The sequence below is a fragment of the Thermobia domestica genome, unplaced genomic scaffold (genome assembly GCF_964235325.1).
Source record: "Thermobia domestica unplaced genomic scaffold, izTheDome1.hap1.1 HAP1_SCAFFOLD_352, whole genome shotgun sequence".
In the NCBI taxonomy this organism is placed as follows: domain Eukaryota; kingdom Metazoa; phylum Arthropoda; class Insecta; order Zygentoma; family Lepismatidae; genus Thermobia; species Thermobia domestica.
This window is the reverse complement of record NW_027656065.1, coordinates 155521-172595: the sequence shown is the minus strand read 5'-3', so window position 1 is coordinate 172595 and position 17075 is coordinate 155521. Positions and strand designations below refer to the sequence as shown.

Below are 17075 nucleotides of genomic sequence, written 5' to 3'. Positions count from 1 at the left end.
TATTTATTTCCTGAAACACTAAACTCAGTTTCCTCTACAAGAGACGCTTTTCTTTTAAATTTCCTTAATAGAATACGTTAAGCTAAATAATGCCACTTATCAAATGAGAGCTAAGATATATCAAAGAATGGAAGGAATTAGTATTGACATGAAACGAGACGAGGCAAAGAAATAAAGTTTTCCTACTCCCGTGTCGTAAATTTTGAAGAAGTTTCGTCTCGATTATCGATAAGAATTCTCATCTTGTTTCGTATATTTATCTGCATGAATTTTGGAAGTAGTCTTGGCAGAATATTTTACATAATAAATTCAGATGCTATATAGAGATAACAGTTGAATATTATTAATTAAAAAAAAGTCATATATTACCCAGATTCCTTTATCGATATAAATACCCAAACGAACATAAAGTCGTTCATAGCACAAACTAGTAACTGATTTTAACAAGGTAAATTTTCGGAGTAGAGCATATATGTGAAATGCGAAGACACTAAATATACTTCTGACTTGTTACAGATATAAGTAATATAACAATTAATAATCCAGTTAATCAAACATTAGACAAAATATCTCCATTAATTCATGTAGAAAGTAGACTGCCTTACTTTTCAATGTGGAAATAATTTCCTTAATAAAAAATATCTTAATATCAGTTCAAGCAGATTAAGTAGTTAAATAGTAATATACAACCCGTGAACTATTAAATCCTGTTATGCATATGACGAAGATTTAACTTCGGACCTTCATTACTTCTTATCTAATCTATTTACAAGAAGAATTAAATGTTTAAAATGAACCAGTATTCATATTATGTTAAATTACGTACGAAATAAGGTACGATTATCAAACTATCAATCTATAGTTTGATATACATTTAAACCATTTTTATAATTAAAGCATATTGTATAATAACTGGCGTATCTTTCAACGTTGGCAAATGTTTTTCCATTGTATAATATTTACAATCACTTTATGAATTTATAATTTTTGTAAGCTATTATGAATCATGCAACACTACGTAGAACAACGCTTGAAATCTAAGACTTGGATTAACTAGTATTACCCACGAGATTGTAAAATTTTGTATCTCGTATTGAAAACAGGATGAATAGCTATGTTTCTCGTCTCGTATGCAATACTAGAAGGAATGGTAAACTTCATAAAATTATTGTATAAAAAATACTTCAATGAATATATAAAATTCATTGAATATAAAAAGAAAGTTTTTTGTTGTACTTCATCTTGCACAGCAAATGCAACATTACTTGGCAGAAGTTCAATTATTGTACGTATGTTCTGAAATATGTGCTATCACCTGCTTTTAATGACATGAATTAACACCAGTGTTTAAAACTAGCAATAATTTTTAATTGCAGTAATTTGCAATTAAAACTTGCAAAGTTCACAATAATTTTAGAAAATGTACTTTATCCCCTAGAGGGATATGTAATGCAAGAAGGTCAACTGGTCGGTTTCTAGTCGGAAATCATTTGGTTTGTATCCCATGGTAGTCAGTTGATTTGAAATTTAGCGTCCTGTTCAGCACAAAGACTACATGAGACGTGGACCTACAGTTTAACGTCGGGTCCCAGTAACATGAACTCCCACCCATAAGAACCGCACCCGTATCTCCTACACCGAAGGACAGTGAGTTTATGCATAGAAGGCTGGGCCATGTAAATTTTACAACGCGTACTTAAGGAGCTAGAGGATATACCATTATCTGGTTACATGCAGAACAAGTGTCAGGTCGTACTTTTTACACTTTCAGAATATGCAGTGCATTAGTATCGGAAGACTTATAGAACGGCTTTGTCAGGTATGACAGCGAAAACGGTAAAAGATATTGAGAAACAGGTTTTGCAGTCGATTCAGTGTCCCAAGAATAAAATCCATCCCGTCCGTTTACCTTCTATTCAAACTAAAAGTAGTAGAAATCAGTCGTTTCCGCTTTCAGCACTTATAGAACGAAAACGCCAATAGATAAGCCACAAGTTCTTTTTAGCCGATTCAGCATCCAAACAGTGCCAAATTTTTACTCTATAGAAAAATAAGTGGCGCGTAAGTCAGTTTATTCATATGGTCACATTCACGGTAGCTGGGTAAACTGACTTATGCACCACCCTGTACGTGACGTAAATATTGAAAGAAGAATAGAACTAAAGCTTACACTTAGCCAAAACAGCATTTTGGTTGCAGCAAACGCTGACCTTAAAGACTATGGCCTTCTACTTGAGATGGCTATGTCTTCTCTGTGGTAGCCTTGATAATGAAAAGTGACCTAAAATCGAAGCAAACATGATAAATAAACAAATTGTTACTAGCGAGTGTCATTTTCATTATTCCGACTTTAACAACCACTCATTCTAACACCAGTTGCATATGCGTATAAAAATTGGTTTATTTTTTATTTATTTATTTATTTATTTTTTTACGAAAAACCCATTTAAAAATTGTTAAAGTGCAATTGTTCTGTGATTTTAAATTACAATCCATGTAACGTAAATTGAGACAGTGGCTGGTAAAAGGGCACGTACTTATTTTTTTTTTAATACAAGTGGCTTTAATTTTTTTTTAAACACAGAAATCAACTGAGAGCCGAAAGAAAGGGGTCATACAAGCCTATGTGCCCTTTTTCGAGCCACTTCACTCAATTATTCTCTCATTTATTTTGAAGCTTATTCAGCAACTCATACATCTTAAATAGACCTATCTACTCGTATTTCTCACAGATAAAGCATATCTGTAAGATTTTAAATTATCATGTTATTAGAGATTATACAGGGCATAAATTATTCTATTTCTCATAGAACCTAGTGACAAACCCTGCTGTGAGGCTAGGTTTGCATTGGTAATTTTCATACATTTTATTGACTTAAATTTACTGGGCACATTCTTGAGAATTTAAATTTCATAGGACTAAGATAGTATTTGAGTTCCTTAATTTTAATCTGGAACAAATTTGCTAAAGCTCTGACTAGGTACCCACCCACTATTTTTTTTGTTGAAGAGGGGGGGGGGGGCAATACTCAAGTCATTACGTCTATATAATATTGAATGGGTGCTATTCTGTATCCGGTAAGCATAAGCGGAATTAATTCTGTCTGCTTGTGGGACAGGCCTTTTAGTCGGTCTCGGACCTGTTGAATACTTCCTAGACAGGTCTTGGTAAGTAGCATTTTTATTTTTTGTCAAAAAGTTGGGGGGCAGTGCCCCCATGCCTCCCTCATAGCTCCGCTGATGTCAATAAGTAATTGTAAAATGTTTCCACCTATATTTTCAGAAAAAATGATAGAAATAGATTATAAGAGAAAGAGTATTGATGAAGTACAAAATTAAATGTTCATTTTTATTCTACATCAATCATTTCTTTGTTTAAAAAAATGATAGTATAGTTTTATTAAGAAAGTGTACAAATGTTTGTTGAGTTAGGAAGTTTGGTGGGGTTAGGACCCTCCCCGTGAGTGCACCCCCGTCTCTGACCTATTATTTTGAAGCACAGTCACGAGTTAAGTTGCTGCTGAAGGCACTGACCTTCAGCATTACAAATGATACCCTAACTGTAGGAATAAATCCATAAATCATATTTTTCCATCAGCTGTATGATAACGTGACTAATACGCTAATATTAGTGAAGGTTTTTCTGAGTCAAAGATAATTTGACGAAACGAACTAGCGTACTTCTAATAGTTCTATGAAGCTAGGATTATTATCGACAATATATAGCCCAAAACAAGGGAATGTGCAGATAACAGTGACGATCTTGAAAAATTAGTACAAAAATGTTTGCGCTAGCTCAAAAGCGTGGAAAAGTTGCCTATGGACAAAACAAACGCTTACAGTGATACATGAACAACGAAATTCTCGCTAAATGCATTTACATCAAGTGGGTCACCATCTGATGACCATTATAAGTCCGGGTTTTCGTTGGCGAAAATATTCAATACGGGATGTGGTTACCGCAAACACCTATAGAGGCTGCACAGCATGTACCCATACTATAGAAAGACGGTCAAGCAGCTCCTGTGGTATAGCATCTCAGTCTTGTACAAGCACCCTGTGCAGTTTGGCAATTGACCCAGCTGGAGGTGTTAAGTCCGAAATCTGTAGTCCGAGGGCATTCGATGCATGTTGAATGGACTTGAAGTCCGGTGACTGCGCTGGCCACTAGAGACATGTGATTTGTTCATGTTGCAAATAATCCTCCACCAACTATGCCCTGTGTGGACGTGGATTGTCATCCATAAAACGATGTTCAGGACCATATGCAATGCACCAGGGAATAGAAAGACATGTTGTTGACGATGACGTTATTGTAACTTCAACTGTTTCCTTTCGTTCATGAAACACATGAAACGTGTACGGGCTCCTAACGACACCAAGGCCTCCATAACTGTTCCATCAACATTTTAGAGATGGTAACGTGTTCCTGGTATCCTCCAAACAAACAGATGGTGATAATCACTCTAAAAACTGAATCATGACTCGTCACTGAAGAGTATACTACTCGGGTCCACTTACTATGGGCTATACATCTCTGTAGGTGTGCCTGCCGTTGCTGTTGTGTGAAGGGGATGCATCATGCGAGTCGGCGTGCATACAATGTGAATTGATCTAACCGCCAGTATACACTTTGACGTGATACGTGGGCCTCAGAAGAAGCTGCAAAGTCTCGGGCTAGTTTACCTGCTGCGACGGTGGTCTTCGTTGGGCATTTAAGATCAGATAATGATTCTCAACAGGCGTTTGTTTCACGTCGATGACCTCCACCATACTTCCTTTCAACGCTTCCAATAACCAGGAAACGATTCCACAGTCACGACACAACTCTGAATAGCATTCAAGTCCCTAACTACACTCTGTTGACTTTGTCACATTTCTAATCTACAGATGATGCGACCTCGCATTATATCATTCACATGTCGTACCATGGAGCATCGTGTGTTTCTAGGATGCGTTCAGTGTGACTGATATGACTGTGCACTTCGAAAACCACAGCTCACTGATTACGTGTTTCTCACGCTACGAACATTCTTGGTGTTACACCAGTCATAGAGGGCAACAGTCTCCGAATGGGCTGGTACTTACATCATTTTAGTCTGGCGTGCCAGCCCGATGTCAGGCATTCAGAGGATAAACGTGGCATAAGGGATACTTTTCGAGATTAACATTCCCTTAAGTTTTTGAGATGAATGTACTGTTAATTTGGATTAAATAGAGACATCATCTGGTATATGTTATCCACATGTTTTGGCTATTTCAGCGATAGCAAGTCATGTGGACCATATTTTTGATATATTTCTCATTTCATTAGTTGTTCCTTGACCACTCCATTTCTAATTATTTTGTCTTAATTAGTTCACAAGGCATATACTGTACACAGAAAACCAAATATGTCATTTTTGTCTTCCTCCCCGTCATTCTCCGAGTAAGATTCTCAGGACAATGAACAATAAAGATTTAGGCTTACGTTGTGCTTCAGGTATGGAAATTTTGAAAATAATTTTGAGAATTATTTTAAAGATGAAATTGGTTGGGGGGGGGGCACCGTGGCTCAATGGTAGAACGATTACCTCTGGTGCGTGAAGTCCCTGGTTCGGTCACCGGTCAAGAAAGTTTATGGTGGATAACATGGTGTCCGTGTGTTTTCTCGGGGTACTCCCGTGTCCTATTACAATCTCATTCCACCAATTTTTCCATTATCATATACTTGCCTTAATCATCTGTCTTCTCTAACCTAAAGGACATAATCGTGGGACGTTAAACTAAAAATTTTCATTTCATTTTATTTTAAAGATGAAATTAGCAGATCATATATATTGTGGAAAACTGCTATTAAAAATATTTTGGAACTATAGTTGTGAAGTTCTTGAAGATGTAAAGAATACTCTTTTCAACACAACTTTTGGTATCGCTAACACGAATTTGAATTTATTCCACAATTCTCTTACACATAGTTTTAATGGTGAGCTTATGCGCATAGTTGCATCTCTCTACCGTCAGGGATTCTTGAATACTCTATTCTTGAAGAAAAATTGAACTCCGTTTTACTTCCCTTTAGGATATACGCAAGGGGATATACGTACATATTTAAGGCTGCAGACTACTAAATATCTTTGAAAAACTAACATTTTTTTCTTTTGCTAATATTTTTAAATAATATTTCTATTTATTTTATAAACCTTACATAAATTATTACAAAATAAATAAGTTATTACAAAATAAATAGAAACATTATTTAAAAAGTAGTAAACAAGGAACATAGACAGTATGATAAGTCATCAATTACCGTTGAGTTCATTATTATAGTAATATGTTACTACTGTGTTACTGAATATAGCAACAATCAATTGTCACGTTAAGTAATTAAAATGCTAATAAAAGGACAAGTGTCATTCATTTGGGGTATTTATTAAAACCGTCACCTTACAAGGGAACCTTCCGAAAATGATAGTTGCAGTGAAAGATGTGACCTATGCCAATTGAAAGAGATGTAACAGAGATGAGCATTCCCAAAAAATTAGCTGCCCATAGCAATAGGTTCAAGAAATATAAGGGGTGGAAGTTCGGGAAACAACAAGGTTGGATAAGGGGGAAAATTGCAAATTCCGCAAGAAAAGGGGGCACGGCAAAATACAATGCTGACAAGATATGTATAGAAAGAGATTTACCACAATAGGGAACAAATGAAGGCAACCAGTGGGGTTAACAGTGTTGCCAACTGCATGAAAAGTACATGTTTTGCAAAGAGCACTATATGAAGTGAGTGCATATTCAATGTCAACCTGTCATGTAAAACATAAGATATGGCGTGTATAATCAGTGGTACAATCTAACAAAAGAAAATAGAAAAAACTGAAGTACGAAAAATACGGGAAAGACGGAGTTGGCCATAATGCGCCACATTTGATCACAAGCTGTGCATATTAGAATGAACAAAACAAGAAGCACCGACTATGCAGGAAACCGACGTACCTAGAGTCGAAAAGAAAAACGAGTTCCGAAATTGGCAACATTGGCCATGAACATCCAAACAAGTCTAATATAGTTAAGTCACTTGCTTCACAAAAAGAAAATTGCAGCAACAGGCATCACTCGGAATGCATCAATGCTAGAGTGATCGAGGCAATGTCAAGTCGGGGAACATGAAATGGTTGTGTTGAGCCAACAACTGATAATAGAAGTAGTGAACATTATGTCATGGTTGGGTCGTATGTGGGAATATACAGGGTGTCCCACCAAACTTTGTGACCTGAAAGATTTGCAAAACAAACAAAAATGTGATGGATCCAGTTGTGCAGGAATGTACCATTGTCAGGATTTGATAAAAGTTTGTGAGAAGCAAGTGCCCCCAGGATCCCCATCATAGGGCCCCAGGAGCCAACTTCAGACTTTCAAATGGCAACAGGGACCGAGTGGTAACTCTCTCAATAGATCATGGAAGGTGCAACAACACCTATAAGAAACATTTGCTATATGAAGCATGTTTTTCAAAATGGCCGCCACAAATATATGTTGTGTCTTTACATGGCATCGAACATTGTGATCTCAAATTGCTGCGAAGCGAAAAGAGATGTTGAAAATCCAATTGCACAGGAATGTACTCATGTCGAGAGCCAAGAAAACTTTGTAAGAAGCAAGTCCCCCAGGGCCCCCATCATAAGGATCGAGGGGTCAACCGCAACATTTCAAATGGGAACAGGGGGTGGATGATATTTCTCTGGATAGATACAACACCGCCTATAAGAAACATTTGCTATATGAAGCACGGGTTTCAAAATGGCCGCCAAAAATGCACGTTGTTCTTGTCTCCGAGCAGATATTTTTGGCGGCCATTTTGAAATCCCATATAGTAAATATTTCTGATATGCGTTGTTGCATATTCCAAGATTTATCGAAAGAAATATAACTCGACCGATGGTGCTATTTGAAATTTTGAAGTTGGCCCCTGGGACCCTATGATGGGGGACTTGGGGGCACTTGCGTCTCACAGAAGTCACCCGCTGACATGGGTACATTCCTCCACAACTGGATGTGTCATATTTTTTTCGCTTCGAAACTATTTTAGTCGCAGAGTTAGGTGGGACACTCTGGATATATCATATAGGCGGTGATAGTACTACAGACAGCAACGCACAGCAGATCAAGCCTTTGATTATGTTTGCTTTCTACAGGTGTGGATATGTGATAGAAAGACCACCAAAGGTTCCGACACCTCTAGAGTACTGTTTCGAGACATTCACAGGCGATCATTGTACCATGTGTGACGGATTGGCAGTATTCCGCTGTGCTCACTGCAAATGTATCTTCTGTTTGGACCATTGTCTCATCGAACAATTGCACGTACAATGTGGACGAGCATGTACAAATGATGCGAAGGCTAATGCCTGTTGCCGGAATTTTCTTTTTGTGAAGCGAGTGGCCTAACTATATTAGAATTGTCTGGATTTTCATGGCCAGTGCTGCCAACTTTGGATCTCGTTTTTCTTTTCGACTCTAGGTACGTCGGTTTCCTGCATAGTTGGTGCTTTCTTGTTTTGTTCATTCTAATATGCACAGCTTGTGATCAAATGTGGCGCATTATGGCCAACTTCGTCTTTTCCGTACTTGTCGTACTTCTGTTTTTTTCTATTCTCTTTTGTTAGATTGTACCAGTGATTATACACGTCATATCTTATGTTCTACATGACAGATTGACATTAAATATTGCACTCACTTCATATAGTGCTCTTTGCAAAACATGTACTTTTCATTGCAGTTGGCAACACTGTTAACCCCACTGGTTGCCTTCATTTGTTCTCTATTGTGGTAAATCTCTTTCTATACTTCACTTGTCAGCATTGTATTTTGCCGTGCCCCCCATTTTTGCGGAATTTTCACTTTCCCCCCCCTTGTCCAACCTTGCTCTTTCCCAAACTTCCACCCCTTATATTTCTTGAACCTATTGCTATGGGCAGCTAATTTTTTGGGAATGCTCATCTCTGTTACAGCTCTTTCAATTGGCATAGGTCACATCTTTCACTGCAACTATCATTTTCGGAAGGTTCCCTTGTTAGATGATAACAATATAGAAACAAATAATATTTACAAAATCATGATATAAGACATAGGAAGTATAGTGGTTGGAGTCGTATCAAGGAGAAATCCCTGATATTCTCGTGTGTTTTTAAATGTTACGTAGTCCTCCTTTCACGACAATATTTTATGCAAAAGTTTATCAGCACCATAGGCGCCGACTTTGGGGGGGCAGGGCACTTTTGGCCCCCCAATATTTCAAGGTGGGGTCCTCGCCCCCCCAATATAATCCAGTTGAGGAAGAATTACCAAGGAGGAGCAAGAAAAATTTCTGTCGTAAATTACGTCGTGCCTTTAATTCAATATTAGGAACAGCCTTCTTATTTGATAAAAAGCACCGTTTTCAAATCGGCGTTTAACTTTTTTAGGATTTCCACTTTTTGAGGTAAATTTTAGACTTTCACTCAAGCAGCTACTGCTTCCTTACTATTTATCGCAGGATCGTGGTTCATACCTTGTTTTTTCTCAGGATAGATATACTTTCCAACGGTACCACTCTCTTGTCCGCATTATACACCAGAAATAAGAAAATTGAAGAAAGAAAAAAACGAGTTTTTTCGAAAAAAAAACGAAATTTTTGTGCCCCTCTAGCCCGGGCCTGGGTTCACGTAGGGATCTGAATCTTTAAAAAAAATCTTGTTATATACATAATACGTGCGCAAAATTTCGTTCTTGTATCTTAAAAACTGAGGTCGGGAGAAATTTTTGAAAGTCTGAAGGTGACCCATCTTTTCATATATGTATATAAATAGAGGAAGTTCGGGTATTATGGAATAGTCGGATAATATGTAATACCTCATTATCTCGCCTGTGATGTGTTGCTTCCAAGCGGAGAGGAAAGAAACTACTACCTCACGTCCCCATGATGCTCTACAGTCAGTCTCCATATAATTGTGACATTCGTTGTGTTGGTAGACGTGAAAATCTGATTTCTTATTCAGGAATACTTTTACAGGTAAGTGGTTTACTACCTGTATTTTCCTATTGAAATGTAATAGAACAACAATTCTTTATTTACTATGACGTTGGATATACAGAGTGGTAGTTTGATAAGCGCCATTATCCTATACGCCTTCGAATGCGTTTAACAGCTCTTTCGTTTCCAAGCTGGCGTGGAGAGCAATATGGAATACCCGCAAGAAAAGCATGGTATTCCGTATTCCGTATGGTATTCCGAAAAAATATCTATCGGTATTGGGCAATTAAACATACATTTATGATGACAACAATGCTAAGTGTATGTTTTATTACAGCAAATTGTCTGATGATACAAGGGGTGAGCTTGGGTCCAGCGTTCATCATGTTTAATGTGAGCACACAATGACTGTGCCGATCCTGAAGCAGAGCATTATATTTATGACTTTTGCAAGTAATCACAATCAGTTATGGGTTGGTATTCAGAATTTTCATATATTGTCACTATATTCATTATATGTTCAACAGAAAACTTTTTCTTTTCTATATAACATTTGTATTCCATATTACCCGACTATTACATATTACTCTCCAAAGTGGTTTCTTTACAAATTATAAATTTTGCCCACCCCTGTAACGAAACTTCTTTATCAAGGTATACATAAATAAAGCCAAATACGTATACTTGTTTTCCTTTTTGTTTCAATGTGCAATTATTAACTGAGTTATAAGCGAAACAAAAATGGTATTCCATAATACCCGAACTTCCTGTATATATATACCTAGGTATAAAATATTTTAAAAAGTGTACTGCGTCATTCCTATTTAGCCTAGAGTCATGGTTCAAACGTCATTTTCTTCAGTATAATAAGCCCTTTCCAATGGTATCACTCACATGTCCATATCATACACCTAAACCAGATAATTAGGGAAAAACTCGGAAGTATTTTTGCAAATCCAACCAAAACATTTTGCCCCTCTGGCCTAGGCCTGGGTTGACGTAGGGATCTGAATTTTTTTCTGAAAATACATTGTTATGTACATAATACGTGTGCAAAATTCCAATCTTTTATCTTAAAAATAAAGGGCAGAAAAATGTTGAATTTAGCCTCTCTTTTACACATACATACGTATATACTTATTATAAAAATTTACTGCGTCATTACTATTTAGGCTAGAGTCATGGCTTAAACGTTATTTTCTTTAGTATAACAAGCCCTTTCCAACGGCGCCACACACATGTACGTATCGTATTCCTGAACCGGAAAAATCGGGAAAACTAAATAATAAAAAAAATCAGCCCCTCGGAACATTTGCGGCCCTCGTGCCCGGACTCGGCTTCACGTAGAGATCTCAGAAAAATCTGAGAAATATCCAAAGGTACATACAATTCCAATCTAATATCGTGAAAACTACAGGCTTGAAAAATTTTTGAAATTTGCCTTAAGAAAAAGTAAAAAGTCACGCCCTTCCGCACCCACTTGGCGCAGCCAAGTTGACCATCTGGTTCCAAAACGCTTCTGGGGTGTTCTTTGGTCGATCCTTGACTTGACATAAAAAATAACTTAAGTACCTCTTATAGAACCTAAATAAGAGGTCAAAGACCATAGTATGCCATGGTAACAAAAGTTACCAAAAATCCTAAAAGGGTTAATAGAGCACTGAAGCTTAAACCAACACTATGGTAACACTGATGTGAGAAGTGAAGATCAATGTGGTGCAGTGAAGTTCCCAAAATTTGAACTTGAATTTGTTTTAATAAGTTCACACAAATTTGACTTAGGTCATGAATTTAGCAGCGGAGCGGATGCAGCAGACCGAGATCTGGAGGGAAGGGGGTTTTTATCCAGCAGTTGGTAGAAAACGGCTGAATATGATTATATATTTATTTATTGTTTTGGCCCCTCCAATATTTTCTTCAAGTCGGCGCCTATGATCAGCACAGTGCATACTCACAAACTCAGGCCTCTCATCACGACTGTCAGTCCTGGTTGGTTCATCCTGGATGCAGATTGAATATACCAAACTACACTATTAGCGGGTGTAGGTCGAATGATCATAATTGTTTTAAAACGCCAGATTTTATATTATCACAATAACTATTTTGGATTTAGAAAGGCACTGTTTATGCTGTTTCTTTTTATTATATGGAAAATATGTTTTTTCAATTTCTTTTAAAATAATCACCTTGAAAGTTTTTATCTTATATATTTTGACACCATCACCTTGAATATACTTTGATACCATCACTTTGAAAGTTTTTATTTAATATATTTTGATGCCACTGGAAAATTTGTTTGCGTACTAGTTTTTCATAGGACGTGTTGTTTTTTTCTTTTCCGTGGTTGGATCGTATTGTTAATCTTGTTCTTTAATAGAACTTTCACAAGGAGACATCACAAAGTATATGAGTGTATAATAATTTTAAACTTTTCATCGTTTAATGATTTTGGGAATATAATAATAGTCACTGCCTTAACCTAGATTTTTGAGTAATTCAAATTCTGGTCACACTGTAATTTCTATGGATGGCAACACTGAAAATTCTTCCGATTTGTATTTTCGGGCGTAGAATAACATTATCTATTATTGTGGTAAGTTACATTTTATTACCTCTTTCCACTTACGAAAAACGGGCAAAAGAAAAATTATTAGTTTTTTAAAAATATTTAGTAGTCTGCCCCCTTAAAATCTCGTCTCTTGCTTTTGTGACAAAAGAAGTGTTCTGTTCAAATTTCATGTTCCTAGCTCTAGTAGTTTTGTCTGAGTGAGTGAGTGAGTGATTTTAGATTTTTATGTAATATAATAGTATATATTAGGACAGATCTGAAAACTAGAGATTGGGATCAGTCACAACAGAACCTATTTGAGAAACAATAAAAGTATTCTGAGTTTTGGATTGTTTAAACAAAGCATCAGTTGGTTGTATATGGATATAAGCGAAGCTACAAAACATTGGTTGTCAATGGAACAATGTCCTTTGAGATTGCATTGTCACTTGAATAAATGTGTCTATGCGGAAGAGATGGGACCCAACAAGACAATTGTCGTCAAGCATGCGTCATTGAGGACACTGGTCAATGAAGCTGAATTAAAATGCACTGAGATCATCCTTGTTAAGTTTGTACTGTTCTTTTGAAGCAGTAGTCAAAACATTTGTAACTATTGAAACAAACCCGTTTAGTGTTACCTTAAATAAAGTTCTGGTAATTCTTGGAAAACATTTGCCAAGAGGCAGTCAAATCCAGAGCTTTGGTACTGTTTTCTTAAATTACTATATATCTATCTTTTGTTTTGATTAAAAGAATATCCTCTTCATTCCTCTGCCACATTTTTTTGTTCTTATTGTTAGTGTTGATCTTTAATCAAAATGTTTAAAATTAGTATGGTGAGTGTAATAATTACTTAGTATTTTTACTTATTGTATACCGTGCATGCAATAATAATTTGTTATATTATTTTAAAATAAGAAAACATCAGGCCCTAACGAAAGATCAGCGAGTCGGATCTTGATAAATTTAATATCACTTTCTAGTAGTCTTGCGCACGAGATAAGATGAAACAGAATTTTCGCGACGAGATATAAGACAAAACGAGACTCTTGCAATAGAAACACACATTCTTTTGGAAACGAGACTTCATTTTCAAGGCATCTTTTCAAATACGAAAATTCTGTCCTCACTCGAATCGGAATCGAATCTGAAATCATTTGATTTGGAAAGAACATATAGTATATCAAAATATCTCTCTATGTATAAAAGAAGTAGTTCTGAGTGAGTGACAGATTGATTGATTAGTCCCCAGTAGGGATGCGCACGAGACAAGATTTGTGGCTGTCTCGTCTCGAAAATGTGCTGTAAAAGTGATGTCTCGACTCGAAAAATGTATATTTCTCTATTGGAAGAGCCGTGTCTCGACTAGAATTTTGTCAGGAAAATCCTGTCTTGACTCGTCTCGTGCGCATCCCTAGCCCCTAGGTCAAACTGCTTAAGTTAGAAACTTCCAATTTGAACAGTGCATAGGATTTATGCGTAAAGTACCACTAAAGAAAAGTTTATGAAAATTCAGCATGTAAGGTAGAAAATAGAGATGACAATTATTATATTAGAAAGTTTATATCTTGAAATCTCTAAGGGTTTAGGACATGAAATTTGGTATATGGGCTTCCCATTTAAAATAATAAGACATGTTTCAGTTTTTTTTTTTAATGTTTGACCTAGAAGGGAAGAAAATGGGGTGGGCAGAAAAAGGGGTAAGATTACAATTACTATAATAAGATGGTCATATCTCGGAATCACTGAATGTTAGGGGCTTAAACTTTGGTATTTGTACTTTTTATTTTAAATAATTTAATACGGATTTTAGCATATTTTGATGTTTGCCCTAGGAGAGAAGGTAAGATATTAGAAGGAACAGGGGGAACTTGTAATTATTATAAGATTCCCATATCTTGAGATCCCTTAAGATTAGAGACATAAACTTTAGTATTTGGACACTCCATTTATAATAATTAAATACGCGTTTATGATTTTAAGGGTTTATTTAACCCCTAATCGAGGAAAAAGCGGTGGGGGTACTTTCCTGAGAAGCCTGTACGAAACGGTCGAATTTTGAGTAAGTTGTATGAAAGATGTAGAAGGAACAACGCAAAATATTGTCTACAGTAACATGTGGTCATTTGCTAATATATTATAAAGAGATTATCTCAGGAGTGAAGAATTAAAATATTTCGACAGTTAATAAAGTATTTCAGAAAATTTCCGAACAGATTTCTCAAAATTATATCTGGAACCAAGATATTAATTTCTTCTTAAGTAATCTTAGGGCTTTCATGCCACACTTTACTTTAAACTATCTAAATAATATAACTACTATTGTTAAACAAAGAAAGATAGAAACCGGCGGCAGGAATTTTTGCGTGAAATTATTGTTTTGTTGTTGTACTTCTGAGACCGAATATTACTTTCACCAACTAACTTTAAGTATTTGCATAACCGCCAAGCTAGGTCGCTAAAAAGAAGAAAAGATAAGTAGAAGCAGATCATGAATAACAAACGTATTAACAGTCAGGACATATTACCAAATTATAGATCACTCTCTATACCATTAACCTGCTCTTTTATTTATCTCCAATATGATTAACATCTTCCAAACCTTAGATACAATATAACTCTCCAGTCCTACTGTAATGATTCAATCAGTTACCAATGGCACTTTATTTGCTAACAAAACATTGAACTCTAATGTAACAGTGTTTAATAACACAATTTATTTTACCAGGGATATGAACAACGATAAACGATAGTTTCCAACACACTGTAGGTGCTGCTGACGTGGAGGAGTATTAAATTATGTTCTTAAGGTTGGTTTAAAGGGACAAGTTTTGCCGATAGATGGTACTACAGTTTTCGTATCTCTCCCATGTATTTTTTACCATTCACAAAAAAATCACGATTTCTCTTACAAATATCAACTTACAGACTTCAAACTTTTAAAAAAGGAACTTCATAATCTATCGAAGGCAATAAACCGTGCCGATTTTTTATTTAGAATTTTCTTCATTGTTGAAATGGATATCCAAACCTTTAATAATTGATCTGTTTCAACAATGAAGAAAATTCTAAATTAAAAATCTGCACGGATTGTTCCCTTTAATAGGTTATGAAGTTCCTTCTCTAAAAATTTAAAGTCTGTAGATGGAAATTTGTAAGAGAAATTGCAAATTTTCGTGAAAGGTAAAAAATACATGGGAGAGATACGAAGACTGTAGTGCCATCTATCGGCAAAACTTGTCCCTTTACACTAACCTTAAATAGGCCTATATAGTTTTCGCCCACTTTTATCATCTTGAAACTTCTACCTTCTAACTTGTTTAAGCACTAACACTCACTTCATCACAATAAACATCACAATAAACGAATTGAATTTACAATTATTGTTATTATTATTATTATTATTATTATTATTATTATTATTATTATTATTATTATTATTATTATTATTATTATATTTTTAATATTCATATCCATTAAACTTAGACCCTATATTTTACGTTTCTGCATTCTTGAGTACTTCTCCAAATTCGATGTATGTTCTTGTCTATGATAAGGTAAGCTCGTCCTTTAAAAAGTTTCTACGTCATTTGTAAGAAATAGCGATAAGTTGTTTTTGATATCAACTATGAATTATTGAACTATTTCAGTTTAATGTCCTACGATTATGCCATTCAGGCTAAGGGAGACGATGATTAAGGTAAAAAATACATGGAAATATTGAATTATGATGGAAATATTGGTGGAATGATAACGTGGGAGAAAACATGAGTACCCGAGAAAACCCACGAACACGAGGTTGTTCACCACAAACTTACTTGGGCGGGGATCGAACCACTTACCCCACGCACTAGAAGTAAGCGCTCTATCACTCAGCCATTTTTTTTATATATACGAATTTAGCATACGAAGAGCAGGTTCCATTTTCGACTTTATCCTTCTATTGTCCGGAAGTTGTAGATCTGTTACATCTGGTTTCAGCATTCAAATCACATAGTTTAAAAAGCTTAGACCTCCTATATTTTCACAATGTGAAATTAAACTCACTGATTATAGTATTAGTAACAGATGTAAATGAATATCATAATATTTGATATTAGTAGTTTATCACTAGTTAATTAGTTTCCGATAAGAACAATAGGTTTTAGGATTGTTAAATACCTGTGCTATCTAATATTTTTCAGCCAGGGAAAGCATTAGTTTTCCCGGAAATGAATTTTAAATATTGAAGTGGTTTCTTCTTCAAATAGGTTTCAGTTTCCCCTACTTTGCAAAAATATTAAATTGTATTATATATCGTATTAATCATAATAGTAAAAGGCAAACGTCTTAATGTGTGCAATGCGCTAATTGCTAATAATAAACAGTCACATTAATAGATGCCGCTATCGGTTTCCCGCCTGACGCTAATAGATGTCGCTGCGTTTGCTGTTGGTTGCCTGGCGCTATCGTTGTTTGCCTGATGCTAATAGATGTCACTGCGTGTGCTGGTGCTGTTGGTTGCCTGTCACTGTAGTTGTCTGCCTAACGCTA

At 35.8% G+C, this 17075-nt stretch overlaps 1 long non-coding RNA gene across 1 annotated transcript in view; it reads right to left on the bottom strand.

Moving 5' to 3' along the window:
• Positions 1-2187: 2187 nt before the first annotated feature.
• The window catches only part of LOC145676762 (uncharacterized), a 138569-nt gene continuing 123681 nt past the window's right edge, over positions 2188-17075 (bottom strand). The window contains exon 4 of the long non-coding RNA XR_014129458.1: positions 2188-2281. This is a non-coding gene — a long non-coding RNA (uncharacterized LOC145676762). The remainder of the gene's footprint in view (positions 2282-17075) is intronic.